Source organism: Pristiophorus japonicus, chromosome 10 (assembly GCF_044704955.1).
Source record: "Pristiophorus japonicus isolate sPriJap1 chromosome 10, sPriJap1.hap1, whole genome shotgun sequence".
NCBI classification, from domain to species: Eukaryota; Metazoa; Chordata; class Chondrichthyes; family Pristiophoridae; genus Pristiophorus; species Pristiophorus japonicus.
Window position 1 is genome coordinate 19846269 of NC_091986.1, and position 17068 is coordinate 19863336.

Sequence of the window (17068 nt, forward strand, 5' to 3'; positions counted from 1 at the left end):
GGTGAAGGAACAGCTTTCGCCATTCAGCTCGCGTACAGTTGCTCATAGACTTTTAGCAGGCTTATCAATGGAGTCCTCCTGTCTTCTGGTATCTGTTTAAATTCAGTGCCCTCTACAGGAGATCTGTGGTGTCTGAGAGCAGTTCAAGTAGCAGGCAAGCTGTTCAACCAATCAGATTGAAGAATCCACACACAGGCAGCAAAGCAGGAAATAAAAAACAGGAACGATAAATTATATTTAAATCATTCTGCTGGAAGCAAAATAAAGATTGGGATATACAGATGGGATTAAGGGAAATACATAAAAGAGCCAAATAGGAAAACTATTTAAAAAAATATAACTTTTATTTTTTATTTAATCTGCAACACTAATTTTCTTCTGAGAGAATGAGACTCCACACTTGTCAAATTAAATTTGCAGAGACAGAGAGTTTGGTTAACAGTAATTATCACTTACTATGCCATTAAAAGCACAGTTACTCCCTCAAATCTGCCACCAAGCTCATGGTCTACAGGGCTGTAGCAATACCCACCCTCCTGTATGGCTCAGATACATGGACCATAAACAGTAGACACCTCAAAATGCTGTAGAAATACCAGCAACGATGTCTCCGCAAGATCCTGCAAATCCCCTGGGAGGACAGACCCACCAACATTAGCGTCCTCGATCATGCCAGCATCCCCAGCATGAAGCACTGGCCGCACTTGACCAGCTCTGCTGGGCAGGCCACATTGTTCACATACCTGACACAAATATTTCAAGGGCATCCTCAAAGCCTCCTTTATAAAATGCAACATCTCCACTGACACCTGGGTGTCCCTGGCCGAAGACCACCCCAAGAGGAGGAAGAGCATCCAGGAGGGCGCTGAGCACCTCGAGTCTCATCGCTGAGAGCATGAAGAAACCAAGTGCAGGCAGCGGAAAGAGCGTGCGGCAAACCAGTTCCACCCACCCTTTGCCTCAATGACTGTCTATCCCACCTGTGACAGGGGCTGTGGTTCTCGTATTGGACATTCAGCCACCTAAGGACTCATTTTTAGAGTGGGAGCAAGTCTTCCACGATTCTGAGGGACTGCCTATGATGATGAGTCCTGATTGAACAAGCCATAACTTTTTCAGATGTTTTTGCAGCGAGAATAATGGGCAAGTAGCTCAAATTCAAGCATTGATTTCTATGCAGTTTCCATCTGCGAAGACTAGAACAGCACAACCTGTGGAGGAGTAGTTTATCACTGACAGCAACTTTCGAATTTCTGTGTTTAACTGCACGTGTGCGGCGCCAGAAGTTGCTGTCAGTTTTGAGAGTAATGACAGCCTCGCTGTTATTCGTACAGCAAAATCCGAGCCATTATGTCTCATTCAATGTCATTCTCATTTTGTAAGTGAACCTTTCATCCCCCATGATTAGGATTGTACCTTTAGTGCCCAATATTGAGCTCAAAGCTACCATGGCCCAGTGATCCTAATACTGACCTCTAATCATGTGTACTGGATCCAGAGATCTTATATGTGCGATCACCTGAGTTCCCCTGTCTTTATGGAGGGTGGACTAAGAAGCACCTTAGTGAAATGAGATACAGTTGTAAACTGGTTTATTTTACGAAGAATACATGATGCAATAGAATACAGTTTCCAGTGTGATTCATTTATTTCCTAACACTCCCCAAACCCTAAATATAAGTGACTCTCTCGGCAAAACTCACTTTTAAGCCAATATGCTAATGCTAACTGGTCCTGCTTTTCTTTATTATAGGGTTGAACACATTAGTACTTCAGCCTGAAATTCCTCTGTCTCTGTAACTCAAACTGACCCACCGCAAAGAGGGAGGGACAGAGAGAGAGAGAGAGAGAGGAGGAACAAAAAACTAACAGCCTGTCCATCACCAAATCCATTTACTTCTACCTCTGCAACTTTGCTCGTCTCCACCCATATCTCAGCGCCTCTGCCACCAAGACCCTCAAACATGTTTTGTCATCTCTGAACTTGACTACTTCAACGTACTCCTTGCTGGCCTTCCATCATCCACCTTCCCCCAACTCCAACATATTCAGAACATTGCTTCCCGCATCCTGCCCCACACTAAGTCCTGCTTGCCCATCACCTCTGTTCCCAGTGACCTACAATTCTCTTAATTGGAAAACCTTGGCTTCATCTTCAAATCCCTCCACAGCCTCGTACCTCCCTACACTTGCAAGCTCCTCCAGATATTCAGCCCCGCCCTTAGCCTTTGGTCCTCCACCTTTGGCCTCCTGTGCACCCCTCCCTTCACCCCACCTCAGCCGTACGCCCTGGAATCTCCTCGCTCAACCCCACTGCCTCCCTATTTCTCGGTCCTCTCCTGAAAACCCATAATTTCAACCAAACCTTCAGTCACTTTTCCTAACCTCTCTCCCATGGTTCGGCATCCGGTTCAGCACCCATTCCTTTTGTTTCTCGGTTAAGCCCCGTGCACATTAAAGTACTGTATAAATTCAAGTTGTTGTTACCTTAAACAGATTAACGCTTCTTCCAAATTAATAAATAAAGGATTGTCATCTGAAAAAATTAAGCATCAATCCACAACAGTAATTGACAGATATAATAGATTCATGCTAATATTACATTTGGAATCTTTCATTAGTCCAGATACAGTTGGAATTATTTTTTACTTGGAAATCTGAGCACCTTTCATCAGCAAATACACCAGCGGAGAGGGAAGTACCCTCACCCATGCAGATAAAATATTGTCTGCATGGAAACCCACAGAAATTGATTGTACCATTTGTAATAATGTAAAAAGAAACAGCAAATCTGATTAATTTTTTCCCGTTTTTTTAATTCATACATGGAATGTGGATGTCGTTGGCAAGGCGTTTATTGCCCATCCCTAATTTCCCTTGAGAAGATGGTGATGAGCTGCCTTCTTGAACCGCTGCAGTCCGTGTGCCGACGGTACTCCCACAGTGTTGTTAAGGAGGGAGTTCGTCGATTTTGACCCAGTGACGATGAAGGAACGGCGATATGCTTCCAAGTCAGGATGGTGTGTGACTTGGAGGGGAACTTGGAGGTGGTGGTGTTCCCAAGCGTGAGCTGCCCTTGTCCATCTAGGTGGTAGAGATCACGGGTTTGGGAGGTGCTGTTAAAGCAGACACTTTTGTTTTATACAAATAAATGTATTCAAATTAAACTTCTATTAAGCAGTCAACAAAGTCAATGGAAAGTAAAAGGATACGACTGCTGCCAATGAACCGGAAACGTTCTGCGTATGCGTGCTCCTGGTTCATCTCGGGAGCGGGTCCGTTAACAAAAAATGTTTTAAACCGGATAGGGAGCAGGCTGGTGAGAAAAATTCGGGAAGGGAGCAGGCAGGTGAGGAAAAGCCAGGAAGGGAGTGAGCTCGTTAGTGCTCAGTTTTTAAAAAAACAAACATCATGCCTCCGGTTGTTGGAGTACGCAATTTGCTTCTGCGCAGCTTCCATTTCGTTTGCAGCCGTCACTCCGAAAGTAAAAATGGGCAGGATGTAAAATGGGCGCTTGGCCCGATATTCATGACATCAAATGGGCGAGCTGCCTGTGGAGGAGCAATAGGTGGCTCCAGCTTGCCTAAATGATCGGATTGAGGTCGAGGCTCAATTTCCAGCTGGCCTCAGACCTCCAGGTGCCACCTGTGCCATGCTGGGCCCGAAAGCAAACTTTTACCCCAGTGAATTATTTTTTAAAGCTACAGCGGATCACAGAAGATGATTTAGGGTAAAAGATCGATCAAAATGTGGGAGCACTGGGGCTGCGAACTTTTAGTTACATCTAAAATTATATAAAAGAGCTGATTGATTTAAATTTTGATTTACCCTTAGGCTTTTGCACCAACACGATTACTTTTTGGGACACTTGATTCCAAAATGGCTGTCCTAGAAATGACATAAAGTCAGTAAAGGTGATGTTTTTTAATGTACGTTAAAGGAAATATTAGAAAGATTGTTCAGGCAGCATCTGGGAGCCAAATTACGGGGGCTTGTAAAATTTTAATTATGGCTTTGCTCTTTTAATTTATTACAATTTCAAAGCAACACAGGTTTCAATTGTGTTCTTTTATGAGCACTATATTTTGTGAAAACTATTAATTTTTTATCATTAAAATTGCGAAGGATGCCATTTTAAGTGCATTTACAAAGTTAATGCATGCTAACTTTTGTGCTTTCGATTATAAAAACATAAGAGCAGAAATTGTGGGGATTCATGCAGCTTAGAGCCTTACTGGAAGGAAATAAAGAAAGACTTGCAATTATACAGCGCCTTTCACGACCACCGGACATCTCAAAGCACTTTTCAGTCAATGAAGTGCTTTTTGGAATGTAGTCACTGTGGTAATGTGGCAGCCACAAACAACAATGTGATAATGACCAGATAATCTATTTTAGTGATGTTGATTGAGGGATAAATATTGGGCAGGACACCGGGGATAACTCCCCTGCTCTTCTTTGAAATAGTGCCATGGGATCTTTTACATCCACCTGAGAGAGCAGACCGGGCCTCATTTTAATGTCTCACCCAAAAGACAGCAACTCCGACAGTGCAGCACTCCCTCAGCACTGCACTGGAGCATCAGCCTAGATTTATGTGCACACGTCCCTGGAGTGGGACATGAACCCACAACTTGCTGTCTCAGAAGTGAGTGTGCTACCCACTGAGCCACAGCTGACACAAGGCAGAAGCATGAGTCGGAGACTGGGCTGCAACATCGTAGCTCCGAATCTGCACGCCATGCTCGCATCGAGCAGGGTCTTCATGCCAGCAACAGAGACCTCATGTCTTAGCCCATACTAGTAGGGTCTCCAACCTTCCCGGATTGGCCTGAAGCCTCCAGGAATGGAAGATTAATCTCCTGGGCACTGCCGTGAGCAACCCGGGAGAAAACAGGGGAGTAGAGTTTGTGGCTGAGGTGTCGTGCCTGTGGTTTTCCTGTGAGTAAATGCAGGGGCATTGTCAGGCTCAGTCTGCCTCTCTCTCTCTCTCTCTCTGCATTCCATCGATGAAAAGTGCAGGCGCAAGCAACCGTCAGCTCCCACTCCCTCTCCTGTCAATATTGGAAGCGCCTAAAAGCAACAGCTCCATCTCCTGGAGAGACTAAACAATTCTCAGGGATTTGTGCACAGCAGTTACAATGGGCATAGTAAAATTTCTACGCATTGATGGCACTGAGTGGCTCCTGAAGACGGCTTTCTCCAGCAAGGAGGGTTGATGGGCCGTGTGTCAGCACATCAATGACAGGAACACATCGAGTGTGATCGCCGAGAGCATGCAGAAATCAAGCACAGGCAGCAGAAAGAGCGTGCGGCAAACCAGTCCCACCCTCCCTTACCCTCACCTGTGTCAGGGACAGTGACTCTCGTATTGGACTGTTCAGCCACCTCAGGACTCATTTTAAGAGTGGAAGCAAGTCTTCCTCGATTCCAAGGGACTGCCGATGATGATGATGATGATGATGACAGGACCTCAACTGGACATCCAAAGTGAAAGCAAGGGCAGTTTATATTTTCCGAAGAGCTCAATGATCCAAACCGTCCCCCTTTTGTTTGCTGCCTCAGGTTTCAGAGCTGGCAGATGTTGGAGCAGAGTGCACCTTGATCAGATCAAGGCCCCATCAAAAATATAATTTTCCTGACAGCAAGATTGCCAGAATTAAAAAAAAAAGAAAAATCTTTTTGAGATTCAATAAGTAGTCTGGAAGCGTTTATCATACTGAGCTTTGAGTTGTGGGACAACTGACTTGCAGTGATTACCACAAGCAGGTGTGCAAACACAGCATTGAATCAAATACGGTTTTTACATTTCAAAATTGAGCAATACATCCAGTCCTTCACTACATGTGGTGAACACTGAAAGCAGATTCTTCTGATTCATCATGTGTTTTTCAGTCATTTCTCGTTTAAAAAGGAGTTACATTCTCGCGGAGCTGTGTGCGAAAGAGAAGCCTGACTAAATCCTGTTGGTATTTTTGTTGTAAATATGTCTTATTTTTATTCCAGGTTTCCTTTCATCCACAGAAGTTATATTACAATACAAACCCCTTTCTCTGGAATTCCCTCCCTAAACCTCTCCGCCTCTCTACTTCTCTTCCTCACTTTCCTCCTTTAAGATGCTTCTTAAAATTTCCCCTTTGACCTAACGTTGGTCATCTGCCCTAATATCTCCCTCGTGTGGCTCGGTGTCAAGTTTTGTTTTATAATGCTCCTGTGAAGCACCTTGCGACGTTTTACGACATTAAAGGCGCTAAACAAGTCGTAGTGGTGTAACTATACCTCTTCTTTTTCGCAATCTGTTGACACTTGGTAGCACAAGAGCATCAAAAGTTTCAGGTTTACACCTGAAATGGTAACTCGCCCGCACTCTCCATAGATGCTGACTGACCCTTTGAGTGACCCCAGCCTTTCTGTACCTCTGTCAAAAGTTTCCAGTTATATATAAAGTCTGAGTATTTCAATAATGGGCATGTTGTGACTTAGTAGTGAAGGTGGTTGTCTCCTGTGGTAATGCAGTAACCGATTTGCAGCCTAGCATCCTCATTCCTTGCACTCTTAATTCAGGTTCTGACCAAACACTGGTAAATTAGATCTATCAGATGCAATTCTTTTGTTTGCTCATTCCCTGCACAAACAAGGCTGAGGATGATAGAGTTTCAATTTGTTCCTATTATCACTTGAATGCTTCTATAGAGGTGAAAACAATAATTGAACATCAAGTCTAGCCAATCTTGCCATCAAATACGTTATTTTTCAATGAGGCTCATAAGCATTCTTTATTGATACATGGCCTTGCCCATCTGTCTGTGGGAACATGTGCATAATATTCTACGTCATTACATTAACTCAGTGAAGTGTTAGATGAAAACAAATGTAAAGAGAAATTTGTTTTCAGAGAATTCCGACGTCCGTGATGGTCAAAATAAAATGCTGCATTTGACTACAGTGTTTAGTGATATTCCACTGACTTCACAGCTGTAACAGCCTCAACAACTTCTATAGAGAAGCCTTTGTTGCACTGTGAGATGAGTAACAGGGAATTACTATTGAAACACCACATATGTACATCCTTTGGGGCCAGGTGATGGTTAAATATGCAAAATGATTAGATTGTGAGCACATGTCATGCCTTAATTAGCTCGAAAAGTCCAACTTAGAAGACTATGATACTATAAAACTTACTTTGATTAAACCAATGGGCAACACAAAACAATAACGTCGCACAATCTTACCTCTGCGGTGTGTGGGTCTGGCATTGTGTTGCAGAGGGTATTTTATACACACACATTTGGACGAATATAACTGATACACCAGATGGATGATGGGAAGTGAACATGGTGATGGTCAGAAATAGTGCTCCACTTTATAATGCACAAGTTTAGCGAGCATATAGGGCTCACTGCACACAATTTCATTCATTAAAATATCTGGACGATATTCATGCGACATTGCTTCTTCCCACAAGCAGGTCCATTTTCGAAAGAGTCCTGGGGAAAAACTGCGTGGCGCCCGATTTGGAGGCGTTAACGTCTGGGAGATTGGACATTCTGTGCCGGGCTGAACGATCGCGGCACGGAGCCCACAATCGCGGCGCCAACAGGGAGCCGAAGAAAATCAACACATTTTTTTTAACATGGCTGCCACCTCCCCTTGAAGTAGCGCCCCGCGAGCAGCCCGCAGCCCAGTTCGCAGCTCCTGACGCAGCCGCTGGCATCGCCCAGCGCAGCTTCAGGGGGCGCTCCCCAATTTTTGTTCCAGGGTGAAAACGGGACACTGCGCACGGTGATGACATCATCACCGTCAGAGCAGGGCGCTACGGGTTACCGTCGCCACTAAACTCAGACGGAATTTAGCGGGAGTCGTTAGCAGCGCCGCGTTCGGGCAAAAAGTTGTTTGCGCTCCGTTAGCGTCCCCTGGGGAACTAACGGGATGTGCAATTAACCCAAATTTCTCGGCCTACCTTCTTAATTCTACATTACAACCACCAATGGATCCAAGTGAACTGTGATCAATGACCTCACTTTAAATCAAAATACATACAGAAACAGGAGCAATGAAGTTCTTCCATGTCTACAAGAGTAGATAATGTTAATAATTTTACCACTAAGTGAAAAGTAGCATTCCAGGCAGTGAAGATGCATTTAGCAGTCAATGTCCTACCTTCCATTTCCCAAATAGATTTAACAGTTTACTGAGTACATCCTGCTGATGAACTAAGAACACCAATTTAGCAATTCTTGGCCTGTGAATCACATTAACTTCATTTGATCTGCCAGATTTTATTACTGTCGATAGACATAAATCAATATGGTTAATTTAATTTTCTTTTGTTTAACAATAAATCTTCAAAATCAAATAAGACCCTGAAAATTGCACAGGCATCGACCCTGGTCATTGTGCCAGGAATTATGTTGGCAACTGGCCTTGAACTGGAGTTTGCGGGGTCAGTGGGAGTTACATAAGAACATAAGAAATAGGAGCGGGAGTAGGCCATTTGGCCCCTCGAGCCTGCTCCAACATTTAATAAGATCATGGCTGATCGGACCATGGCCTCAACTCTATTTCCCTGCCTGCTCCCCATAACCCTTTACTCCCTTATCGTTCAAAAATCTGTCTATCGCCACCTTAAATATATTCAATGATCCAGCCTCCACAGCTCTCTGGTGTAGAGGATTCCACAGATTTACAACCTTCTGAGAGAAGAAATTCCTCCTCATCTCTGTTTTAAATGGGTGACCCCTTATTCTGAAATGATGCCCCCTTGTTCTAGATTCCCCCATGAGGGGAAACATCCTCTCTGCATCTCTGCCTTTATCCTGTCAAGCCCCTTCAGAATCTTATATGTTTCAATAAGATTCCCTTTCAATCTTCTAAACTCCAGTTCACCACAACAGCACTGGACCAGTGAATGGAAGTGCCATTCGTGGTGCTACGTTGGTTCGCTATGCACCAGTTACTGTGTGGGCATGATTGCCCATGATCTTCCACACCCTGCCCCCCACGCCCCCCACAACAATTCCCAACAGCCCCCAAGCAAGGAGAATGATCAAAGATTAATTTTTTTTTTTAAATCTCCGCAAGACCAAGTTGTCACCTGTTGGGTCCACATGCACCCTGTGGAGACGACTATGTCTCATCTCTCTTCTCATGCTGGGCACGACTGAAACTCTGGATCTCGACTGAGGATCAGCAGCAGGAACTTGCAAATTGGAGGCCTAGAAATTCCCTACCTTAGCGCCACCTGTTTGCGCTGCTACCCTGGTGAAAAATGACGGCCGCCACTCTAACGCCCTATCCTGCGTGGGACTCGCCATTATGGTGAGGGACTTTGTGCTGCAGATCGCAGCATGGCCCTGGAGATGTAAATGGGCAGAGAGTGATGTCAAACAGCGCCAACATGACGCCACCTCATCCAACTTCAAACTTAGTGCTGAGCTTAGAACTGGGTCCTAAGCTTGCTCTAAAAACAGACTGTTCAGCAGACTGACAGAAACACTGTGTACACTTCTGAAAGGGACATAAGTACATAAGAACATAAGAAATAGGAACAGGAGTAGGCCATACAGCATCCGCTCGCAGAGAGAATAGGAAGACGCAGAAGAGGAGGAACAAGAAGATGAGGAAGCAAAAGATAGTTCTAGCTAAAATGCAGGCAGGGCCATGCTGCTCTCGCTCTCTCTCTCTCTCCCTGTCTTTCTGCCCCTCTGTGTCCAATTGGAAAAAGCCACCCAGTGGTGGGTAAACGTCAAGACAACTACAGTGGCCACAATCAGTCAAGAAACTCCAACCATTGCAAGGCCGGTAAGTTTTTGCACCGGTGCAAACCAATAGCCGAATCTTCCGGCCGGGTGCTAAACCCTGGATGCCCGGCATCATTCCCAGAAACAGCAGTTAAACCTCCGCCGGGGTGTTAAACGAGGGGCAAAATAGCTGAAAATCCAGCCCATTTGTATTACATTTTGGTAGGAAGAATAGGGAGGGCACTTATAAACTTAGAGGGTGTAAGTCTAGGTGGGGTATGTCATGTATGTAGACCATGTATACTAACTGTATAGTCACATAATGTGTGCCACCAGAGGGCACTGCAGTAGGAGATATGAGGGTCATCTGCAGAGGTGTATGGGCCCAGTATAAAAGGCTGCCCACCATGCTTGTGCCTCACTGTGGAGTTACAATAAATGGGATTAAGGTCACAACAGCTCAAGTACAATACTAGACCTCGTAAAGTCATTCATAAGAGCATTAAAGACATAACAACTGGCGACGAGATTACGAACTGTCACGCAAAAATAACTAATGTTGATGTATTAGAAAAGTTCTCAGAGGGTGAAGATTGGGAAGCCTTTACGGAGCAGCTCGACCAATATTTGGTAGCAAACGACCTGGTAGACGATGATCTGGCCACACTGGCAGATAAGCACAGAACTGTCCTGTTGACCAGTTGTGGGCCTGTGGTCTACGGCCTCATCAGGGATTTGCTTGCACCAGACAAAACAACAACCAAGTCATACGAGGAGCTGAAAGTGCTAATTCGGACCAACTCAAACCGAATGAGAGCATCCTCATAGCCAGGTATCAAGTTTATACACACCGCCACACCGAGGGCCAGGAAATCGTGAAGTACGTTGCCGACCTCAGGAGGCTGGCAGGACCGTGTGAATTCGGCGCATCCCTCGCCGATGTGTTGCGGGATGTCTTCGTAATTGGCATCGGTCATGAGGTCCTTCTTCACAGGTTACTGTCTGCCGAAACCACTGTCACTCTGCAGAGGGCCATCAGCATCATTCAGGCGTTCATGACCTCAAGCTGCAGCTCCAAGCAGATGATGACTCACTCTCAGGACTCAAACCCGGCAAATGCTGTAAATAGAATGGCGCCTTTCACAGGCAGAACTGTTGAACGTGAATCTTCCCAGGGCAGAGCGTACAGGCCCCCGAGTCCTTTAATTCAGAGTCCGCCGAGGGGTGCAAACGTAAGTCGAGTAGCACCATGCTGGTGTTGCGAAGGTATTCACAGGGCTCATCAGTGTCAGTTCAGAGACTATGTGTGCAAAGGCTGCAACACAAAGGGCCACCTCCAGCGAATGTGCAAAAGAGCTGTGACTCACCACGTGGAAGAGGAGTCAGCAGATGGCTGTGAATCCAGCGCGGCTTATGAGGAGATGGCTAGAGAGGCAGCTCAGTCCCAGGACGAAGAGTATGGAGTATATACCTGCACCACAGATTGTCCTCCAGTGATAATGGAAGTCGAGATAAATGGCGTTCCAGTCTTCATGGAAGTGGACATGGGGGTGAGTCAGTCAGTAATGAGCCAGGAAGCCTTTGAGAGGCTATGGAACGATCAAGCTGAATGACCCAAGCTGGTCCCGGTTCAGGCAAAGCTGTGCACCTACACCAAGGAACTGATATCAGTTGTTGGTAATGTGGATGTAAGTGTATCCCGTGATGGTGCGGTGCACCATTTACCATTGTGGATTGTTTCAGATGATGGACCAACGCTACTTGGAAGAAGTTGGATGAGGAACATTCATTGGAACTGGGAAGACTTCATCCCTCCAGCGATCCACATCCCCCATGCTCAGAGGCAGAGCAATACCCCACCTTCGGTTGGACCAGGCAGATCCGCGCAGCCCCCGAGGCACAGACCACGGATCACGACTGCGTGGCGCTGATCCAGCCGAGACAACCCGAACGCACCTTCCCGGTTTCAATGGCAGGACTTCTGAGGAGGAAGATTGGATCCGAGGGCGCCTTCCCAGGTTCAGTGGCAGGATCCCTGGGAAAGAAGATCGCGGCAGTCGACATCCTGGACAGGGAAAAGATGGCGTCCAAACCACAAGGTGCTGAGCTCATGGAGCAACGACACATGGTTCCACGCAAGGAAGATGATTGGGGTAAAAGTAGAATGGTCATTTCAAAGGAGGCCAGCAACCCGCCATTTTTGAATGAACTGCTTGAAATTAGCAACCAATGTAAAAGTCCAGCTGTAACGAGCAAAATGTTGTTGAGCGATGTCGGGTGCAAATTGCAATCAGCTAAGGTCGAGGGTGTTATGTCTATAGTGTACTTATGAATGACTCCATAAGGCAATGTGTTGTACTTGAACTGTAGTGACTTTGGTCCTTTATTCCAAACTCCAGAGTGCTCTGCAAGCATGGTGTGCAGCCTTTCATACAGGGCCCGGCCACCAGGGCATTTAGCCCCCGGTCTCTACCAGTTGCAACCTCTAGTGGTGCCAGCATGTATGTACACGGTGTGAACCTTGTTGATAGTACATCAGGTAAACAAGTCTCCATCTTATACAATCTCACAGTGATTACACATAGAGTACATCCATAGTCTGCATATACAACATCACTCTCCCCCAAGTCCTTTGTGCCAATTACTTTTGCACTATGTGCTCTGGCTTAGCTCTCCCCAGACTTAAGTGCCAATAGCCCTTGCACCTTGGCTGTGCTTTGGCTTGGCTCTCTCCCTGTTAACCCCCAAGTCCTTTTGCCACAACGTTGAGTAGTGGTTATCAGATTGGATGGTTGGATGATGCGGTGGAGGTTCCAGTGGGTTCTGGGTGTGATCCATGTGTGTGTCCATTCCCCTCACCCCCCCCCCCCCTCCCCGCCACAGTGAGATCATGAGCAGGCCCACTACATTAACATACAGGATCAGCCACAGTGCAGGTACAAAGAAAGGAAGAAAAAACATTTATTTTTCAGTTTGTATTGTGGCATCTAGGTTCCGTGACTTACATCCGTTACATTTTATGGTCATGCACCAGGATTGGGTAGATTGCATTCATGGCTTAGTCATGGTCAGTACTGAGGTAGTAGTACAGGTATGCGAGAACGCGAGTTCCAGAGCAACCGAATGGGGTCCTAGTCGTCTGATGGCAGCGCTGCGCCCCCTGCTACAGGATTGGCTTGGTTTGCTCACTGAGCCAGGACACAGGGCCTTTGCCGTTGCCTAGTGGTGGGCAGAGCCACAGATGTGTGTGGCCTCCCTGTCCTCCTTTGAGGGCTGCTGAGATTTCTGCTTGCTCACTCACGGTGTTGGGAACCTGGCTGTTCCAGGTCCCGTTTGGGGAGCTCAGTTGGTTCTGATCTTTCGCTCCCGGACATGGCCGAGGTAGCGACTGGGTCTGGGGGCTGCACCGTCTCCACCCGACGGCGGCCGACTGCGCATATTGGCGCCGGTTTCTTTTCCAGGTCCGTGGCGAATGTTGCCATCGGGTGCCTGCAGCGTGGGATAGACCTGGGGCAGGGTATTAGGTTCCGTGCCTTTACCCTCCCTTGCTGCTCTAGCGGACACTCTATTCCTGACATCTCGCAACAACATTCTGTTCACAATTTTAATTGGTCGTTACATTGATTGCCATGTATACAATGTCTCTTTAAGTTCAGTTCGTTGCAGGTCTCCTTTAAGAGAACCCTGCTGGCTTTACCCCAATCAAATCCTTTGTTGGACCCCACGTGTTGGTCCCTCAGCATTGCACCTCATGATGTTGCCATGGCCATCTTTTTATTCAGCCACGCTGCCCCTCGCTGCAGCAGGAACACCATCTTGCCTCGGTCCTTGAGGTCGACTGCCTTGAACCTTCTCTCCGGCAATTCTGCCACAAATGCTGGAAGAGTGCCTGTGAATTCGATCTTCCTCAACAGGAGTTGAGCCACTGGAGCTGGGAAGGTATTTTTAGGTCGTTCCAGTCGGATCATTGCCACGCAGTCGTGATGGACAGTGTGTGCGCTGGGCTGTTCTCTGTTGCCTGGCCCAAGCGAAGGTGAGGTTTTGCTCTGCCTCTGAGCACGAGGTACATGGATTGCTGGAGTGAAGAGGTCTTCCCATTTCCACTGGATCTTCACAATCCACCTTCTTCTGAGTAGCATTGGGCTATCACCTGCAACAATCCACAGAGGTAACTTATGCATCACGCCATTATGGATTACACTTACATCCGCTCTACCAAGGACTGAGATCAGCTCCTTGGTGTAGGTGCGCAACGTTTCCTGTACTGGAACAAGCTCGGGTCATTTTTCATTCCACAGCCTCTCGAAGGCAGCCTGGCTCATCACTGACTGGTTCGCTCCCGTGTCCACTTCCATGAAGACTGGAACGCCGTTTATCTCGACTTCCATCTTCACTGGAGGACAATCGGTGGTGCAGGTATACACTCCATACACTTCTTCTCGGAGCTGAGCTGCCTCTCTGGCCAAATCATCATACTCCCCACTGGATTTAAAGTCATCTACCGACTCCTCTGCCTGACGGTGAGTCGTATTTCTTTTACACATACGCTGGAGGTGGTCCTTCGTGTTACAGGCTTTGCATACGTACTCCGCAAACCGACACTGGTGAGCCCTATGGTTTGCTCCGCAACGCCAGCATGGTGCTACTCAATTAGCACCCCTCGGTGGACTCTGAGTTCTGGAACCCTGAGGTCTGTGCTCGCTGCACTGGGCAGAGCCACGTTCTACAAGGCACCATTCTGTGAAAGGCACCATTCTGTGTACAGTACTTGCCGGGTTTGAGTCCACAGGATGAATAATTTTCTTGGTGCTGCAGCTCGAGGTCATGAACGCCTGACTGATGCTGATGACTTTCTGCAGGTTGACTGTGGTGTCGACAGATAGTAGTTTGTGAAGGAGGCCTCGTGGCCAATTCCTATTATGAAGATGTCTCGCAATGCTTCGTTGAGGTACGTGCCAAAATCACACGGTGCCGCAAGTCTCCTGAGGTCAGCAACATATTTTGCAATTTCCTGGCCCTCAGATCTGCAGTGTGTGTAGAATCTGTGCCTGGCCGTGAGGATGCTCTCCTTTGGTTTAAGTTGGTTGCGTATTAGTTCAGTCAACTCATCGTATGTCTTATCCTTGGCCTTTGTGGGTGTCAGCAAGTCCCTGACGAGGCGGTAGACCTCGGGCCCACAACTGGTCAGCTGTAAAGCCTTGCGCTTCTCCGTCAATGTCGTTTGCCATGAAATATTGCTCGAGCCTTTCCGTGAAGGCATCCTAATCATCACCCTCTGCAAAATGTTTTGGTTTGCCAAAGGTAGCCATGATCGCGTGAAAGTCCTTATTCTCATCGCCAGTTGTTATGTCTATAGTGTACATATGAATGACTCCACAAGGCAATGTGTTGTAATTGAACTGGAATGACCTTGGTCCTTTGTTCCAAACGCCAGAGTGCTCTGCAAACATGGTGTGCAGCCTTTTATACAGGGCCCTGCCATCAGGGCAGGAAGCCCCTGATCCCCACCAGTTGCACCCTCTAGTGGTGCCAGTATGTATGTACACGGTGTGAACCTTATTGATAGTACATCAGGTAAACAAGTCTCCATCTTATACAATCTCACAGTGACTACGTATAGTGTACATCCATAGTCAGCATATACAGCAGCGGGTGAAGACCTAACGGTCGTATACAGGTCCAGTGGGCTACCCAGGGTTGTAGCCTGCGTCCCCGGGACCAGAACGATGTATCATAAAGTGTCCCCACAGCTGACAGAAGTAGACAAGCCATAGAGTAAATGATCCCCGGAGAGCAGAGGCACCTGTAGCGATACCTTGCCTCAGATCGGTTTAACATTGCAGGCACCCGATGGCATGAACCGCCACGGGCCAGAAACAGTAAACTGCGCCTATGCTCGCAGTCGGCTACCGTCGCCCACCACCCGGGTGGAAAAGGCGCAGCTACAAACCCACTCGCCACCACGGCAATGCCCATGAGCGAAGGGTCACCCGTAATGGCTCCTCCAAATGGGACCTGGACCAGCCAGGATCACAAACTAGAGAGTGCTCACAACGGTGCCCTCAAAGGAAAGCGAGTCAGCAGTCCCCTGCGAACTGCTAGACAAGACGAGGCATTGCTTAGACGAAACGCTCACTCACTCAGACCACTTCCCAGGGAGCAGCAGCGACACTATGCAAACGAAAAGGACAGGGAGGCCACAGCTATATCAGCTGTCTTTGGGCCTGCCCGACACTAACAGTAACAGCAAGAACCCTGAGCTCCGTCAACTCGAGCAAAATGAGCTCAGTTCACCCACAGACCCACTAGCATGGGGCGTTGCACCGTCACCAGATGACCTGCCTTTCATCCGACCGTGCTGGAACTAGACTGTCCTTGTGTACCTGTACTGATATACCTGTACTGATCATGTAAATGTACCACACAAAAAGAAACGCAACTGTAATCCACCCAACAAATGTACCAAGATGTAAATGTAAAACCCATGGAATGAACTTGAATGCAACTTGCGTGTAACGGGCCATTAGCCTGATCTCTGTGTGTGGGGAGAATGGAGTAGTCATGGACCCACAACCAGAAACCACGGGGACCTCCACTGACAACAAACCTCACTACCAACCTGTTGTGTATCTGTAAAGCATGCACTCCCATGTTCCGCCACCAGGGAGTGCATCCCCTGAAGTCCCAAGGGATCCCAGCATCCCTTGGGAGCACTGTATATAAGCTGGCCCCTAAGGCCTGTTCCTCACTCTGGAGTGTCTTAATAAAGACTGAGGTCACTGTTACTTTAACCTCCCTGTGTGCAGTCTCATCTGTGATAGGAACACAATAACTGGCGACAAGAATACGAATCCAATGCAAAGATGCAGCAAATTGTTGGCATTCTAGAGAAGTTCTCGGCGGGTGAGGACTGGAAAGCCTGTGTCGAACGGCTAGACCAGTACTTTGTAGCCAACGAGCTGGATGGAGAAGGAAGTGCTGCAAAAAGGAGAGCGGCCCTCCTCACGGTCTGCGGGGCACTGACCTACAGCCTCATGAAGAATCTTCTGGCTCCGGTGAAACCCACAGATAAGTCGTATGAGGAGCTGTGTACACTGGTTCGGGAGCAACTTAACCTGAGGGAGAGCCTGCTGATGGCGAGGTATCGGTTCTACACGTGCCAGTGATCTGAAGGTCAGGAAGTGGCGAGCTACGTCGCCGAGCTAAGGCGACTTGCAGGACAATGTGAGTTTGATGGCTACCTGGAGCAGATGCTCAGAGACTTTTTTGTACTGGGCATTGGCCATGAGACCATCCTACGAAAACTTTTGACTGTAGAGACACCAACC